Source organism: Triticum aestivum, chromosome 7B, assembly GCF_018294505.1.
Source record: "Triticum aestivum cultivar Chinese Spring chromosome 7B, IWGSC CS RefSeq v2.1, whole genome shotgun sequence".
In the NCBI taxonomy this organism is placed as follows: domain Eukaryota; kingdom Viridiplantae; phylum Streptophyta; class Magnoliopsida; order Poales; family Poaceae; genus Triticum; species Triticum aestivum.
In genome coordinates, this window is record NC_057813.1 from 417,054,027 (window position 1) to 417,073,627 (window position 19,601).

Below are 19,601 nucleotides of genomic sequence, written 5' to 3' on the forward strand. Positions count from 1 at the left end.
TTTTACAAATATTATCCCATAGATTTATTGGTGCTACACTTTTTTTCTTGGCAGGAACCGCTTCTGATAGAATGCGCCTTGTTTATCTCGAAGAACTGGGGGGAACATCTATCCCAATGCCTAAAATTTTTACCATGTTTAGTAGCTTTTCAATGGCTTCTCTTGCCTTACCAGGAATGAGTGGTTTTGTCGCAGAATTAGTAGTATTTTTTGGACTAATTACTAGTCCAAAATTTCTGTTAATGCCAAAAACACTAATTACTTTTGTAATGGCAATTGGAATGATATTAACTCCTATTTATTTATTATCTATATTACGTCAGATGTTCTATGGATACAAGCTATTTAATGTTCCAAACGCAAATTTTGTGGATTCTGGACCACGAGAACTCTTTATTTTATTCTTTATCTTTTTACAAGTAATAGGAATTGGTATTTATCCAGATTTTGTTCTCTCCCTATCCGTTGACAGGGTAGAGGCTGTTCTGTGTCCAAGTTTGAACATTGTAATAGAGAGGCAAATAAAATAGCTCATGAACTTGCTTGGTTGGCTAGATTTTCTGATACTGTTGATTGGTTTGAGGAGCCATTGAATGAAATTGTACCCTTCCTCTTCAATAATGTATCAGTTATTTTGATTGAATAAAGTTAGTATGTTTTCAAAAAAAATAACAAACCGCAAATTTGTGGGTACGGACTAGGTCAATCTCACAAAAACTCAACGTCTCGCTTCTGCAACATACACAAGGAGGAAAGGGAAGCAAATGACATACCGAAGGATGGCAAAAGCGTCGACGGCTCATTGCTTCCTGCGTTTCCCCGTCAAAAAAAGTGTAGTTCTCACAATTACCTCTATAATCTTGTATTTGTGAGTGAAACATAGATCGGTACTAGTTCCATAGTAGAAATATTCCCATACATGGCCAATAATACTACAAACATGAAGGTTTATAAGCTTTCTACAGATATTTTCCATAACAATAACTCCCCCCTGATTTTCCCCCTAAGACCAATCCTATATCAATTTTGATAACTTGGAGTTCATCGAAGACTATGAATAATGGAGGACGGTAGGCAGTAGTGGCGGCGCAAATTCGGATGATTGTAATTTCGTTGCTTCTGATTTTTCTATGTCCAAGTTTGAACATTGTAATAGAGATGCAAATAAAGTAGCTCATGAACTTGCTTGGTTGGCTAGATTTTCTGATACTGTTGATTGGTTTGAGGAGCCATTGAATGAAATTGTACCCTTCCTCTTCAATAATGTATCAGTTATTTTGATTGAAAAAAGTTAGTATGTTTTCAAAAAAATAACAAACTGCAAATTTGTCGGTCCGGACTAGGTCAATCTCACAAAAACTCAACGTCTCGCTTCTGCAACATACACAAGGAGGAAAGGGAAGCAAATGACATACCGAAGGATGGCAAAAGCGTCGACAGCTCATTGCTGTTGGGGAACGTAGAAATTTCAAAAAAATTCCTACGCACACGCAAGATCATGGTGATGCATAGCAACGAGAGGGGAGAGTGTGTCCACGTACCCTCGTAGACCGAAAGCGGAAGCGTTATGACAACGCGGTTGATGTAGTCGTACGTCTTCACGATCGGACCGATCCAAGCACCGAACGTACGGCACCTCCGTGTTCAGCACACGTTCAGCTCGATGACGTTCCCCGGGCTCCAATCCAGCAAAGCGTCGGGGATGAGTTCCGTCAGCACGACGGCGTGGTGACGATAATGATGTTCTACCGGCGCAGGGCTTCGCCTAAACTCCGCGACGATATGACCGAGGTGGAATATGGTGGAGGGGGGCACCGCACACGGCTAAGGAACAATCCGTAGATCAACTTGTGTGTTCTAGGGGTGCCCCCCTCCCCCGTATATAAAGGGGGAGAGGAGGAGGGGGCCGGCCAAGGGGAGAGGCGCGCCCTAGGGGGGCAATCCTACTCCAAGTAGGTTTGGCCCCCCTTTTCCTATTAGGAGTAGGAGAGGGAAGGAAGAGAGGGGAGGGAAGAAGGAAAGGGGGGCCGGCCCCCCTCCCAATTCGGATTGGGCTTGGGGGGGCGCCCCCTCCTTTGCTCCTTCTCCCTCCTTTCCACTAAGGCCCAATAAGGCCCATATACTTACCGGGGGGTTCCGGTAACCTCCTGGAGCTCCGATATATTCCCAATCTCATCCGGAACCTTTCCGATATCCAAATATATCCGTCCAATATATCAATCTTTATGTATCGACCATTTCGAGACTCCTCGTCATGTCCGTGATCACATCCGGGACTCCGAACAAACTGTGGTACATCAAAACTTATAAACTCATAATAAAACTGTCATCGTAACATTAAGCATGCGGACCCTACGGGTTCGAGAACTATGTAGACATGACCTAGAACTATTCTCGGTCAATAACCAATAGCGGAACCTGGATGTCCATATTGGTTCCTACATATTCTATGAAGATCTTTATCGGTCAAACCGCGTAACAACATACGTTGTTCCCTTTGTCATCGGTATGTTACTTGCCCGAGATTCGATCGTCGGTATCCAATACCTAGTTCAATCTCGTTACCGGCAAGTCTCTTTACTCGTTCCGTAATACATCATTTCATAACTAGCTCATTAGTTATAATGCTTGCAAGGCTTAAGTGATGTGTATTACCGAGAGGGCCCAGAGATACCTCTCCGACAATCGGAGTGACAAAACCTAATCTCGAAATACGCCAACCCAACAAGTACCTTTGGAGACACCTGTAGTACTCCTTTATAATCACCCAGTTATGTTGTGACGTTTGGTAGCACCCAAAGTGTTCCTCCGGTAAATGGGAGTTGCATAATCTCATAGTTACAGGAACATGTATAAGTCATGAAGAAAGCAATAGCAATATACTAAACGATCAAGTGCTAGGCTAACGGAATGGGTCATGTCAATCACATCATTCTCCTAATGATGTGATCCCATTAATCAAATGACAACACATGTCTATGGTTAGGAAACATAACCATCTTTGATTAATGAGCTAGTCAAGTAGAGGCATACTAGTGACTATATGTTTGTCTATGTATTCACACATGTATCATGTTTCCGGTTAATACAATTCTAGCATGAATAATAAACATTTATCATGATATAAGGAAATAAATAATAACTTTATTATTGCCTCTAGGGCATATTTCCTTCAGTCTCCCACTTGCACTAGAGTCAATAATCTAGTTCACATCATTATGTGATTCAACACCGATATTCACATCTATATGTGATTAATACCCATAGTTCACATCGTCATGTGATCAACACCCAAAGGGTTTACTAGAGTCAATAATCTAGTTCACATCGCTATGTGATTAACACCCAAAAGAGTACTAAGGTATGATCTGTTGGGGAATGTTGCAGAAAATTAAAAATTTTCCTACCGTTTCACCAAGATCCATCTATGAGTTCATCTAAACAACGAGTCAAGGGAGTGAGTTTGCATCTACATACCACTTGTAGATCGCGTGCGGAAGCGTTCGAGGGAACGGTGATGATGGAGTCGTACTCGACGTGATTCAGATCACCGATGACCAAGTGCCGAACGGACAGCACCTCCGCGTTCAACACACGTACGGAACGGACGACGTCTCCTCCGTCTTGATCCAGCAAGGAGGAAGGAGAGGTTGAGGAAGACAGCTCCAACGGCAGCACGACGGCGTGGTGTTGGTGGAGAAGCAGTACTCCGGCAAGGCTTCGCCAAGCTCGTGACGGAGGAGGAGAGGTGTTGGGGAGGGGAGGGGCTGCGCCTTGGCTTGGGTGTGCAGCCCTCCCATCACCCCTCTATTTATAGGGGAAGGGGCAAGGGGGGCCGGCCCCTCTAGATGGGATCTAGAGGGGGGGCGGCGGCCAGGGAGGGGGAACTTGCCCCCCAAGCAAGGGGGCGACCCTCTAGGGTTCCCCCCCCCCCAACCCTAGGCGCATGGGCCCAAGGGGGGGCACGCCCAGCCCTCCAGGGGCTGGCTCCTGCCCCATGCGGCCCATGTGGCCCCCCGGGAGGGGTGGCCCCTCTTGGTGGACCCCCGGAACCCCTCCGGTGGCCCCGGTACAATACCGATATGCCCCCGAAACTTTCCGGTGTCCGCATGACAACTTCCCATATATAAATCTTCACCTCCGGACCATTCTGGAACTCCTCGTGACGTCCGGGATCTCATCCGAGACTCCGAACAACATTCGGTAATCACATACAAGTCTTCCTAATAACCCTAGCGTCGCCGAACCTTAAGTGTGTAGACCCTACGGGTTCGGGAGACACGCAGACATGACCGAGACGGCTCTCCGGTCAATAATCAACAGCGGGATCTAGATACCCATGTTGGCTCCCACATGCTCCTCGATGATGTCATCGGATGAACCACGATGTCGAGGATTCAATCAACCCCGTATGCAATTCCCTTTGTCAATCGGTATGTTACTTGCCCGAGACTCGATCGTCGGTATCCCAATACCTCGTTCAGTCTCGTTACCGGCAAGTCACTTTACTCGTACCGTAATGCATGATCCCGTGACCAAACACTTGGTCACTTTGAGCTCATTATGATGATGCACTACCGAGTGGGCCCAGTGATACCTCTCCGTCATACGGAGTGACAAATCCCAGTCTTGATCCGTGTCAACCCAACAGACACTTTCGGAGATACCTGTAGTGCACCTTTTATAGTCACCCAGTTACGTTGTGACGTTTGGTACACCCAAAGCACTCCTACGGTATCCGGGAGTTACACGACCTCATGGTCTAAGGAAGAGATACTTGACATTGGAAAAGCTCTAGCAAAATGAACTACACGATCTTGTGCTATGCTTAGGATTGGGTCTTGTCCATCACGTCATTCTCCTAATGACGTGATCCCGTTGTCAATGACATCTAATGTCCATAGTCAGGAAACCATGACTATCTGTTGACCAATGAGCTAGTCAACTAGAGGCTTACTAGGGACATATTTTGGTCTATGTATTCACACGTGTATTACGATTTCCCGATAATACAATTATAGCATGAATAAAGATAATTATCATGAACAAGGAAATATAATAATAATGCTTTTATTATTGCCTCTAGGGCATATTTCCAACAGTCTCCCACTTGCACTAGAGTCAATAATCTAGTTACATTGTGATGAATCGAACACCCATAGAGTTCTGGTGTTGATCATGTTTTGCTCGCGGAAGAGGTTTAGTCAACGGATCTGCGACATTCAGATCCGTATGTACTTTGCAAATATCTATGTCTTCATCTTGAACATTTTCATAGATGGAGTTGAAACGACGCTTGATGTGCCTGGTCTTCTTGTGAAACCTGGGCTCCTTGGCAAGGGCAATAGCTCCAGTGTTGTCACAGAAGAGTTTGATCGGCCCCGACGCATTGGGTATGACTCCTAGGTCGGTGATGAACTCCTTCACCCAAATTGCTTCATGCGCTGCCTCCGAGGCTGCCATGTACTCCGCTCCACATGTAGATCCCGCCACGACGCTCTACTTGCAGCTGCACCAGCTTACTGCTCCACCATTCAACATATACACGTATCCGGTTTGTGACTTAGAGTCATCCAGATCTGTGTCGAAGCTAGCGTCGACGTAACCCTTTACGACGAGCTCTTCATCACCTCCATAAACGAGAAACATGTCCTTCGTCCTTTTCAGGTACTTTAGGATATTCTTGACCGTTGTCCAGTGTTCCTTGCCGGGATTACTTTGGTACCTTCCTACCAAACTTACGGCAAGGTTTACATCAGGTCTGGTACACAGCATGGCATACATAATAGATCCTATGGCTGAGGCATAGGGGATGACACTCATCTCTTCTTTATCTTTTGCCGTGGTCGGGCATTGAGCCGAGCTCAATCTCACACCTTGCAGTACAGGCAAGAACCCTTTCTTGGACTGATCCATTTTGAACTTCTTCAAAATCTTATCAAGGTATGTGCTTTGTGAAAGACCTATGGGGCGTCTCGATCTATCCCTATAGATCTTGATGCCTAATATATATGCAGCTTCTCCAAGGTCCTTCATTGAAAAACACTTATTCAAGTAGGCCTTAATGTTGTCCAAGAATTCTATATCATTTCCCATCAAAAGTATGTCATCTACATATAATATGAGAAATGCTACAAAGCTCCCACTCACTTTCTTGTAAACGCAGGCTTCTCCATAAGTCTGCATAAACCCAAACGCTTTGATCATCTCATCAAAGCGAATGTTCCAACTCCGAGATGCTTGCACCAGCCCATAAATGGATCGCTGGAGCTTGCATACTTTGTTAGCGTTCTTAGGATCGACAAAACCTTCTGGCTGCATCATATATAGCTCTTCCTTAAGATAACCGTTAAGGAATGCCGTTTTGACGTCCATCTGCCATATCTCATAATCATAGTATGCGGCAATTGCTAACATGATTCGGACGGACTTAAGCTTCGCTACGGGAGAGAAAGTCTCATCGTAGTCAATCCCTTGAACTTGCTGATAACCCTTAGCGACAAGTCGAGCTTTATAGATGGTGACATTACCATCTGCGTCTGTCTTCTTCTTAAAGATCCATTTGTTTTCTATCGCTCGCCGATCATCGGGCAAGTCAGTCAAAGTCCATACTTTGTTTTCATACATGGATTCTATCTCGGATTTCATGGCTTCTAGCCATTTGTTGGAATCTAGGCCCGCCATTGCTTCTTCATAGTTCGAAGGTTCACCATTGTCCAACAACATGATTTCCAGGACAGGGTTGTCGTACCACTCTGGTGCGGAACGTGTCCTTGTGGACCTACGAAGTTCAGTAGCAACTTGATCCGAAGTACCTTGATCATCATCATTATTTTCCTCTTCAGTTGGTGTAGGCATCACAGGAACATTTTCCTGAGCTGCACTACTATCCTGTTCCAGAGGTAGTACTTCATCGAGTTCTACTTTCCTCCCACTTACTTCTTTCGAGAGAAACTCTTTTTCCAGAAAGGATCCGTTTTTGGCAACAAAGATCTTGCCCTCGGATCTTAAGTAGAAGGTATACCCAATGGTTTCTTTAGGGTATCCTATGAAGACGCATTTTTCCGACTTGGGTTCGAGCTTTTCAGGTTGAAGTTTCTTGACATAAGCATCGCATCCCCAAACTTTTAGAAACGACAGCTTAGGTTTCTTCCCAAACCATAATTCATACGGTGTCGTCTCAACGGATTTAGACGGTGCCCTATTTAAAGTGAATGTAGCTGTCTCTAGAGCGTATCCCCAAAATGATAGCGGTAAATCGGTAAGAGACATCATAGACCGCACCATATCCAATAGAGTGCGATTACGATGTTCGGACACACCGTTTCGCTGAGGTGTTCCAGGCGGCGTGAGTTGTGAAACGATTCCACATTTTCTTAAGTGTGTACCAAATTCGTGACTTAAATATTCTCCTCCACGATCCGATCGTAAGAATTTTATCTTTCGGTCACGTTGATTCTCTACTTCATTCTGAAATTCCTTGAACTTTTCAAAGGTCTCAAACTTGTGTTTCATCAAGTAGACATACCCATATCTACTCAAGTCATCAGTGAGAGTGAGAACATAACGATATCCTCCGCGAGCCTCAACACTCATTGGATCGCACACATCGGTATGTATGATTTCCAACAAGTTGGTTGCTCGCTCCATTGTTCCGGAGAACAGAGTCTTGGTCATTTTGCCCATGAGGCATGGTTCGCATGTGTCAAATGATTCATAATCGACAGACTCTAAAAGTCCATCAGCATGGAGCTTCTTCATGCGCTTGACACCAATGTGACCAAGGCGGCAGTGCCACAAGTATGTGGGACTATCGTTATCAACTTTACATCTTTTGGTATTCACGCTATGAATATGTGTAACATTACGTTCGATATTCATCAAGAATAAACCATTGACCATCGGGGCATGACCATAAAACATATCTCTCATATAAATAGAACAACCATTATTCTCGGATTTAAATGAGTAGCCATCTCGTATTAAACGAGATCCAGATACAATGTTCATGCTCAAACTTGGCACTAAATAACAATTATTGAGGTTTAAAACTAATCCCGTAGGTAAATGTAGAGGTAGCGTGCCGACGGCGATCACATCGACCTTGGAACCATTCCCGACGCGCATCGTCACCTCGTCCTTCGCCAGTCTCCGCTTATTCCGCAGCTCCTGATGTGAGTTACAAATGTGAGCAACGGCACCGGTATCAAATACCCAGGAGTTACTACGGGTACTGGTAAGGTACACATCAATTACATCTATATCAAATATACCTTTAGTGTTGCCGGCCTTCTTGTCCGCTAAGTATTTGGGGCAGTTCCGCTTCCAGTGACCCTTCCCCTTGCAATAAAAGCACTCAGTCTCAGGCTTGGGTCCATTCTTTGACTTCTTCCCGGCAACTGGCTTACCGGGCGCGGCAACGTCTTTGCCGTCCTTCTTGAAGTTCTTCTTACCCTTGCCCTTCTTGAACTTAGTGGTCTTATTGACCATCAACACTTGATGTTCTTTCTTGATTTCAACCTCTGCTGACTTTAGCATTGAAAATACTTCAGGAATGGTCTTCACCATCCCCTGCATATTGTAGTTCATCACAAAGCTCTTGTAGCTTGGTGGGAGCGACTGAAGGATTCTGTCAATGACCGCCTCGTCCGGGAGGTTAATGTCCAGCTGGGACAGGCGGTTGTGCAACCCAGACATTTTGAGTATATGCTCACTGACAGAACTATTTTCCTCCATCTTACAACCATAGAACTTGTCGGAGACTTCATATCTCTCGACCCGGGCATGAGCTTGGAAAACTAGTTTCAGCTCCTCGAACATCTCATATGCTCCGTGTTGCTCAAAACGCCTTTGGAGCCCCGGTTCTAAGCTGTAAAGCATGACGCACTGAACGAGGGAGTAATCATCAGCACGTGTCTGCCAAACGTTCAAATCGTCTTGCAGCGCTGGGAGAGCAGGTGGGTCACCTAACGGTGCTTCAAGGACATACGCTTTCTTGGCAGCTATGAGGATGATCCTCAGGTTCCGGACCCAGTCCGTATAGTTGCTGCCATCATCTTTCAGCTTAGTTTTCTCTAGGAATGCGTTGAAGTTCATGTTGACATGAGCGTTGGCCATTTGGTCTATAAGACATATTTTGCAAAAAGTTTTAGACTAAGTTCATGATAATTAAGTTCATCTAATCAAATTATTTTAATGAACTCCCACTCAGATTAGACATCTCTCTAGTCATCTAAGTGTTACACGATCCGAGTCGACTAGGCCGTGTCCGATCATCACGTGAGACGGACTAGTCATCATCGGTGAACATCTCCATGTTGATCGTATCTTCCATACAACTCATGTTCGACCTTTCGGTCTCTTGTGTTCCGAGGCCATGTCTGTACATGCTAGGCTCGTCAAGTTAACCCTAAGTGTTCTGCATGTGTAAATCTGTCTTATACCCGTTGTATGTGAACGTAAGGATCTATCACACCTGATCATCACGTGGTGCTTCGAAACGACGAACTTTCGCAACGGTGCACAGTTAGGGGGAACACTTTCTTGAAATTTTAATGAGGGATCATCTTATTTACTACCGTCGTTCTAAGTAAACAAGATGCATAAACATAATAAACATCACATGCAATTATATAGTAGTGACATGATATGGCCAATATCATATAGCTCCTTTGATCTTCATCTTTGGGGCTCCATGATCATCTTGTCACCGGCATGACACCATGATCTCCATCATCATGATCTCCATCATCGTGTCTTCATGAAGTTGTCACGCCAACGACTACTTCTACTTCTATGGCTAACGCGTTTAGCAACAAAGTAAAGTAATTTACATGGCGTTCTTCAATGACACGCAGGTCATACAAAAATAAAGACAACTCCTATGGCTCCTGCCGGTTGTCATACTCATCGACATGCAAGTCGTGATTCCTATTACAAGAACATGATCTCATACATCACAATATATCATTCATCACAACTTCTGGCCATATCACATCACATGACAATTGCTGCAAAAACAAGTTAGACGTCCTCTAATTGTTGTTGCATCTTTTACGTGGCTGCAATTGGGTTCTAGCAAGAACGTTTTCTTACCTACGAATAACCACAACGTGATTTTGTCAACTTCTATTTACCCTTCACAAGGACCCTTTTCATCGAATCTGCTTCAACTAAAGTGGGAGAGACAGACACCCGCCAGCCACCTTATGCAACTAGTGCATGTTAGTCGGTGGAACCGGTCTCACGTAAGCGTACGTGTAAGGTTGGTCCGGGCCGCTTCATCCCACAATCCCGCTGAAGCAAGATAAGACTAGTAGCGGCAAGCAAGTTGACAAGATCTACACCCACAACAAAATTGTGTTCTACTCGTGCAATAGAGAACTACGCATAGACCTAGCTCATGATGCCACTTTTGGGGAACATTGCAGAAAATTAAAATTTTTCCTACGGTTTCACCAAGATCCATCTATGAGTTCATCTAAACAACGAGTCAAGGGAGTGAGTTTGCATCTACATACCACTTGTAGATCGCATGCGGAAGCGTTCGAGGGAACGGTGATGATGGAGTCGTACTCGACGTGATTCAGATCATCGATGACCAAGTGCCGAACGGACAGCACCTCCGCGTTCAACACACGTACGGAACGGACGACGTCTCCTCCGTCTTGATCCAGCAAGGAGGAAGGACAGGTTGAGGAAGATAGCTCCAACGGCAGCACGACGGCGTGGTGTTGGTGGAGAAGCAGTACTCCGGCAGGGCTTCGCCAAGCTCGTGACGGAGGAGGAGAGGTGTTGGGGAGGGGAGGGGCTGCGCCTTGGCTTGGGTGTGCAGCCCTCCCCTCACCCCTCTATTTATAGGGGAAGGAGCAAGGGGGGCCGGCCCCTCTAGATGGGCTCTAGAGGGGGGCGGCGGCCAGGGAGGGGGAACTTGCCCCCCAAGCAAGGGGGCCGCCCCCTCTAGGGTCCCCCCCAACCCTAGGCGCATGGGCCCAAGGGGGGGCGCGCCCAGCCCTCCAGGGGATGGCTCCTGCCCCATGCGGCCCATGTGGCCCCCCCGGGAGGGGTGGCCCCTCCCGGTGGACCCCCGGAACCCCTCTGGTGGCCCCGGTACAATACCGATATGCCCCCGAAACTTTTCGGTGTCCGCATGACAACATCCCATATATAAATCTTCACCTCCGGACCATTCCGGAACTCCTCGTGATGTCCGGGATCTCATCCGGGACTCCGAACAACATTCGGTAATCACATACAAGTCTTCCTAATAACCCTAGCGTCACCGAACCTTAAGTGTGTAGACCCTACGGGTTCGGGAGACACGCAGACATGACCGAGACGGCTCTCCGGTCAATAAACAACAGCGGGATCTGGATACCCATGTTGGCTCCCACATGCTCCTCGATGATTTCATCGGATGAACCATGATGTCGAGGATTCAATCAACCCCGTATGCAATTCCCTTTGTCAATCGGTATGTTACTTGCTCGAGACTCGATCGTCGGTATCCCAATACCTCGTTCAGTCTCATTACCGACAAGTCACTTTACTCGTACCATAATGCATGATCCCGTGACCAAACACTTGGTCACTTTGAGCTCATTATGATGATGCACTACCGAGTGGGCCCAGTGATACCTCTCCGTCATACGGAGTGACAAATCCCAGTCTTGATCCGTGTCAACCCAACAGACACTTTCGGAGATACCTGTAGTGCACCTTTTATAGTCACCCAGTTACGTTGTGACGTTTGGTACACCCAAAGCACTCCTACGGTATCCAGGAGTTACACGACCTCATGGTCTAAGGAAGAGATACTTGACATTGGAAAAGCTCTAGCAAAACAAACTACACGATCTTGTGCTATGCTTAGGATTGGGTCTTGTCCATCACGTCATTCTCCTAATGATGTGATCCCGTTGTCAATGACATCTAATGTCCATAGTCAGGAAACCATGACTATCTGTTGACCAATGAGCTAGTCAACTAGAGGCTTACTAGGGACGTATTTTGGTCTATGTATTCACACGTGTATTACGATTTCCGGATAATACAATTATAGCATGTATAAAAGACAATTATCATGAACAAGGAAATATAATAATAATGCTTTTATTATTGCCTCTAGGGCATATTTCCAACATGATCATGTTTTGCTCGTGAGAGAAGTTTTAGTCAACGAGTTTGTCACATTCAGAGCCGTATGTATTTTGCAAATATTCTATGTCTTCAATGCTATGCATGGAGCTACTCTAGCTAATTGCTCCCACTTTCAATATGTATCCAGATTAAGACTTAGAGTCATCTGGATCAGTGTAAAAGCTTGCATCGATGTAACTCTTTACGACGAACTCTTTTATCACCTCCATAATTGAGAAACATATCCTTATTCTACTAAGGATAATTTTGACCAATGTCCAGTGATCTACTCCTAGATCACTATTGTACTCCCTTGCCAAACCAGGGCAGAGTATACAATAGGTCTGGTCCATAACATGGCATACTTTTATAGAACCTATGACTGATGAATAGGGAATGACTTTCATTCTCTTTCTATTTTCTGCCATGGGCGGGTCTTGAGTCTTACTCAATTTCACACCTTTGCAACACAGGCAAGAACTCTTTCTTTGACTGTTCCATTTTGAACTATTTCAAAATCTTGACAAGGTATGTACTTATTGAAAAACTTATCAAGCGTCTTGATATATCTCAATAGATCTTGATGCTCAATATGTAAGCAGCTTCACCGAGGTCTTTCATTGAAAAACTTTTTATTCAAGTATCCTTTTATGCTATCCAGAAATTCTATATCATTTCCAATCAACAATATGTCTTGCACATATAATATCAGAAATGCTACAGAGCTCCCACTCACTTTCTTGTAAATACATGCCTTTCCAAAAGTCTGTATAAAACCATATGCTTTGATCAACTCATCAAAGTGTATATTCCAACTCCAAGATGCTTGCACCAGTCCATTGATGGATCGTTGGAGCTTGCACATTTTGTTAGTACCTTTAGGATTAACAAAACCTTCTGGTTGCATCATATACAACTCTTCTTTAATAAATACATTAAAAGAATGTAGTTTTGACATCCATTTGCTAGATTTCATAACATGTGACAATTGCTAACATGATTCGGACAGACTTAAGCATCGCTACAGTTGAGAAAATCTCATTGTAGTCAACACCTTGAACTTGTCGAAAACCTTTTTGTGACAAGTCGAGCTTTGTAGATAGTAACACTACTATCAGTGTCCGTTTTCCTCTTGAAGATCCATTTATTTAACATGGCTTGCTGATCCTCGAGCAAGTCAATCAAAGTCCATACTTTGTTCTCATACATGGATCCTATCTCAGATTTCATGGCCTCAAGCCATTTCGCGGAATCTGGGCTCATCATCGCTTCCTCATAGTTCGTAGGTTCATCATGGTCTAATAACATGACTTCTAGAACAGGATTACCGTACCACTTTGGTGCGGATCTTATTCTGGAAGACCTACAAGGTTCGGTAGTAAGTTGATCTGAAGCATCATGATCACAGGAACTGATTTCTGTGATGAACTACTTTCCAATTCGGGAGAAGGTACAATTACCTTATCAAGCTCTACTTTCCTCCCACTCACTTCTTTCGAGAGAAACTCCTTCTCTAGAAAGGATCCATTTTAGCAACGAATATTTTGCCTTCGGATCTGTGATAGAAGGTGTACCCAACAATTTCCTTTGGGTATTCTATGAAGACGCACTTCTCCGATTTGGGTTTGAGCTTATCAGGTTGAAACTTTTTCTCATAAGCATCGTAGCCCCAAAAATTTAAGAAACGACAACTTTGGTTTCTTGCCAAACCACAGTTCATAAGGCGTCGTCTCAACGGATTTTGATGGTGCCCTTTTAAAGTGAATGCAACTGTGTCTAATGCATAACCCCAAAACGATAGTGGTAAATCGGTAAGATACATCATAGATCGCACCATATCCAATAAAGTGCGGTTATGACGTTTAGACACAACATTTAGCTGTGGTGTTCCAGGTGGCATGAGTTTGTGAAACTATTCCACATTGTTTTAATTGAAGACCAAACTCATAACTCAAATATTTGTCTCCGTGATCAAATCGCAGAAACTTTATTTTCTTGATACGATGATTCTCCACTTCACTCTGAATTTCTTTGAACATTTTAAATGTTTCAGACTTGTGTTTCATTAAGTAGATATACCCATATCTGCTCAAATCATCTGTGAAGATCATAAAATAACGATACTCGCCACGAGCATCAATACTCATTGAACCGCATACGTCAGTATGTATTATTTCCAATAAGTCACTAGCTCGTTCCATTGTTCCGGAGAACGGAGTTTTAGTCATCTTGCCCAAAAGGCACGGTTCGTAAGCATCAAATGATTCATAACCAAGTGATTCCAAAAATCCATCTTTATGGAGTTTCTTCATGCGCTTTACACCGATATGACCCAAACGGCAGTGCCACAAATAAGTTGCACTATCATTATCAACTTTGCATCTTTTGGCATCAATATTATGAATATGTGTATTACTACGATCGAGATCCAACAAACTATTTTCATTGGGTGTATGACCATCGAAGGTTTTATTCATGTAAACAGAACAACAATTATTCTTTGACTTTAAATGAATAACCGTATCGCAATAAACATGATCAAATCATATTCATGCTCAATGCAAATGCCAAATAACATTTATTTTGGTTTAACACTAATCCCGAAAGTATAGGGAGTGCGCGATGATGATCATATCAATCTTGGAACCACTTCCAACACTCATCGTCACTTCCCCTTCAACTAGTCTCTGTTTATTCTGTAACTCCTGTTTCGAGTTACTAATATTTAGCAACCGAACAAGTATCAAATACTCAGGGGCTACTATAAACACTAGTAAAGTACACATCAATAACATGTATATCAAATATACCCTTGTTCACTTTGCCATCCTTCTTATCCACCAAATATTCAGGGTATCTCCGTTTCTAGTGACCATTTCCTTTGCAGTGTAAGCACTCAGTTTCAGGCTTTGGTTTAGCTTTGGGCTTCTTCGTGGGAGTGACAACTTGCTTGCCATTCTACTTGAAGTTCCCTTTTCTTTCCCTTTGCCCTTTTCTTGAAACTAGTGGTCTTGTCAATCATCAACACTTGATGCTCTTTCTTGATTTCTACCTTCGTCGATTTCAGCATCATGAAGAGCTCGGGAATCGTTTTCGTCATCCCTTGCATTATAGTTCATCACGAAGTTCTAGTAACTTGGTAATGGTGACTAGAGAACTCTGCCAATCACTATCTTATCTGGAAGATTAACTCCCACTTGATTCAAGCGATTGTAGTATCCAGACAATCTGAGCACATGCTCACTAGTTGAGCGATTCTCCTCCATCTTTTAGCTATAGAACTTTGTTGGAGACTTCATATCTCTCAACTCGGGTATTTGCTGAAATATTAACTTCAATTCCTGGAACATCTCATATGGTCTATGACGTTCAAAAACGTCTTTGAAGTCCCGATTCTAAGCTGTTAAGCATGGTGCACTAAACTATCAAGTAGTCATCACATTGAGCTAGCCAAACGTTCATAACGTCTGCATCTGCTCTTGCAATAGGTCTGTCACCTAGCGGTGCATCAAGGACATAATTCTTCTGTGCAGCAATGAGGATAAACCTCAGATCACGGACCAAGTCCGCATCATTGCTACTAACATTTTTCAACTTAGTTTTCTCTAGGAACACATATAAAAACATAGGAAAGCAAAAACATATGGAAGCAACAACGCGAGCTATTGATCTACAACATAATTTGCAAAATGCTACCAGGACTAAGTTCATGATAAATTTAAGTTCAATTAATCATATTACTTAAGAACTCCCACTTAGATAGACATCCCTCTAATCCTCTAAGTGATTACGTGATCCATATCAACTACACCATGTCCGATCGTCACCTGAGATGGAGTAGTTTCAACAGTGAACATCAATATGTTGATCATATCTACTATATGATTCACTCTCGACCTTTCGGTCTTCATGTTCCGAGGCCATATCTGTTATATGCTAGGCTCGTCAAGTTTAACCTGAGTATTCCGCGTGTGCAACTGTTTTGCACCCGTTGTATTTGAACGTAGAGCCTATCACACCCGATCATCACGTGGTGTCTCAGCACGAAGAACTTTCGCAATGGTGCATACTCAGGGAGAACACTTCTTGATAATTAGTGAGAGATCATCTTAAAATGCTATCGTCAAACTAAGCAAAATAAGATGTACAAAATATAAACATCATATGCAATCAAAATATGTGACATGATATGGCCATGATCATCTTGCGCCTTTGATCTCCATCTCTAAAGTATTGTCATGATCTCTATCATCACCGGCACGACACCATGATCTCCATCATCTTGATATCTATCAATGTGTCGTCACATGGTCGTCTCGTCAACTATTGCTCTTGCAACTATTGCTATCGCATAGCGATAAAGTAAAGCAATTATTTGGTGCTTGCATCTTATGCAATAAAGAGACAACCATAAGGCTTCTGCCAGTTGCCGATAACTTCAACAAAACATGATCATCTCATACAACAACTTATATCTCGTCACGTCTTGACCATATCACATCCAACATGCCCTGCAAAAACAAGTTAGACGTCCTCTACTTTGTTGTTGCAAATTTTACGTGGCTGCTACGGGCTGAGCAAGAACCGTTCTTACCTACGCATCAAAACCACAACGATAGTTCGTCAAGTTAGTGTTGTTTTAACCTTCGCAAGGACCGGGCGTAGCCACACTCGGTTCAACTAAAGTTGGAGAAACAGACACCCGCTAGTCACATGTGTGCGAAGCACGGCAGTAAAACCAGTCCCGCGTAAGCGTACGCGTAATGTCGGTCCGGGCCGCTTCATCCAACAATACCGCTGAACCAAAGTATGACATGCTGGTAAGCAGTATGACTTGTATCGCCCATAACTCACTTGGGTTCTACTCGTGCATATGACATCTACGCATAAAAACAGGCTTGGATGCCACTGTTGGGGAACGTAGTAATTTCAAAAAAATTCCTACGCACACGCAAGATCATGGTGATGCATAGCAACGAGAGGAGAGAGTGTGTCCACGTACCCTCGTAGACCGAAAGCGGAAGCGTTATGACAACGCGGTTGATGTAGTCGTACGTCTTCACGATCCGACCGATCCAAGCACCGAACGTACGGCACCTCCGTGTTCAGCACACGTTCAGCTCGATGACGTTTCCCGGGCTCCAATCCAGCAAAGCGTCAGGGATGAGTTCCGTCAGCACGACGGCGTGGTGACGATGATGATGTTCTACCGGCGCAGGGCTTCGCCTAAACTCCGCGACGATATGACCGAGGTGGAATATGGTGGAGGGGGGCACCGCACACGGCTAAGGAACAATCCGTAGATCAACTTGTGTGTTCTAGGGGTGCCCCCCTCCCCCGTATATAAAGGGGGAGAGGAGGAGGGGGCCGGCCAAAGGGAGAGGCGCGCCCTAGGGGGGGGGGGGCAATCCTACTCCAAGTAGGTTTGGCCCCCCTTTTCCTATTAGGAGTAGGAGAGGGAAGGAAGAGAGGGGAGGGAAGAAGGAAAGGGGGGGGGCGGCCCCCCTCCCAATTCGGATTGGGCTTGGGGGGGCGCCCCCTCCTTTGCTCCTTCTCCCTCCTTTCCACTAAGGCCCAATAAGGCCCATATACTTACCGGGGGGTTCCGGTAACCTCCCGGAGCTCCGGTATATTCCCAATCTCATCCGGAACCTTTCCGGCATCCAAATATATCCGTCCAATATATCAATCTTTATGTCTCGGCCATTTCGAGACTCCTCGTTATGTCCGTGATCACATCCGGGACTCTGAACAAACTTCGGTACATCAAAACTTATAAACTCATAATAAAACTGTCATCGTAATGTTAAGCGTGCGGACCCTACGGGTTCGAGAACTATGTAGACATGACCTAGAACTATTCTCGGTCAATAACCAATAGTGGAACCTGGATGTCCATATTGGTTCCTACATATTCTACGAAGATCTTTATCGGTCAAACCGCATAACAACATACGTTGTTCCCTTTGTCATCGGTATGTTACTTGCCCGAGATTCGATCGTCGGTATCCAATACCTAGTTCAATCTCGTTACCGGCAAGTCTCTTTACTCGTTCCGTAATACATCATTTCATAACTAGCTCATTAGTTACAATGCTTGCAAGGCTTAAGTGATGTGTATTACCGAGAGGGCCCAGAGATACCTCTCCGACAATCGGAGTGACAAAATGTAATCTCGAAATACGCCAACCCAACAAGTACCTTTGGAGACACCTGTAGTACTCCTTTATAATCAACCAGTTACGTTGTGACGTTTGGTAGCACCCAAAGTGTTTCTCCGATAAACGGGAGTTGCATAATCTCATAGTTACAGGAACATGTATAAGTCATGAAGAAAGCAATAGCAATATACTAAACGATCAAGTGCTAGGCTAACGGAATGGGTCATGTCAATCACATCATTCTCCTAATGATGTGATCCCATTAATCAAATGACAACACATGTCTATGGTTAGGAAACATAACCATCTTTGATTAATGAGCTAGTCAAGTAGAGGCATACTAGTGACTATATGTTTGTCTATGTATTCACACATGTATCATGTTTCCGGTTAATACAATTCTAGCATGAATAATAAACATTTATCATGATATAAGGAAATAAATAATAACTTTATTATTGCCTCTAGGGCATATTTCCTTCAATTGCTTCCTGCGTTTCCCCGTCAAAAAAAAGTGTAGCTCTCACAATTACCTCTATAATCTTGTAGTTGTGAGTGAAACATAGATCGGTACTAGTTCCATAGTAGAAATATTCCCATACATGGCGAATAATACTACAAACATGGAGGTTTATAAGCTTTCTACAGATTTTTTTTCCCTAACAATAACTCCCCCCTGATTTTCCCCCTAAAACCAATCCTATATCAATTCTGATAACTTGGAGTTCATCGAGACTACGAATAATGGAGGACTGTAGGCAGGAGTGGCGGCGGCAATTTTGGATGATTGTTATTTCGTTGCTTCTGATTTTTCTATGTCCAAGTTTGAACATTGTAATAGAGAGGCAAATAAAGTAGCTCATGAACTTGTTTCGTTGGCTAGATTTTCTGATACTATTTGATTGGTTTGAGGAGCCATCGAATGAAATTGTACCCTTCCTCTTCAACAATGTATAAGTTATTTTGATTGAATAAAGTTAGTATGTCTTCAAAAAAAAACCCGCAAATTTGTGGGTCCGGACTGGGTCAATCTCACATAAACTCAACATGTCGCTTCTGCAACATACACAAGGAGGAAAGGGAAGCAAATGACATACCGAAGGATGGCAAAAGCGTCGACAGCTCATTGCTTCATGCGTTTCCCCGTCAAAAAAAGTGTAGCTCTCACAATTACCTCTTTGATCTTGTAGTTGCTAGTGAAACATAGATCGGTACCAGTTTCATAGGAGAAATATTCCCATACATGGCCAATAATACTACAAACATGGAGGTTTATAAGCTTTCTACAGTTTTTTTCCCTAA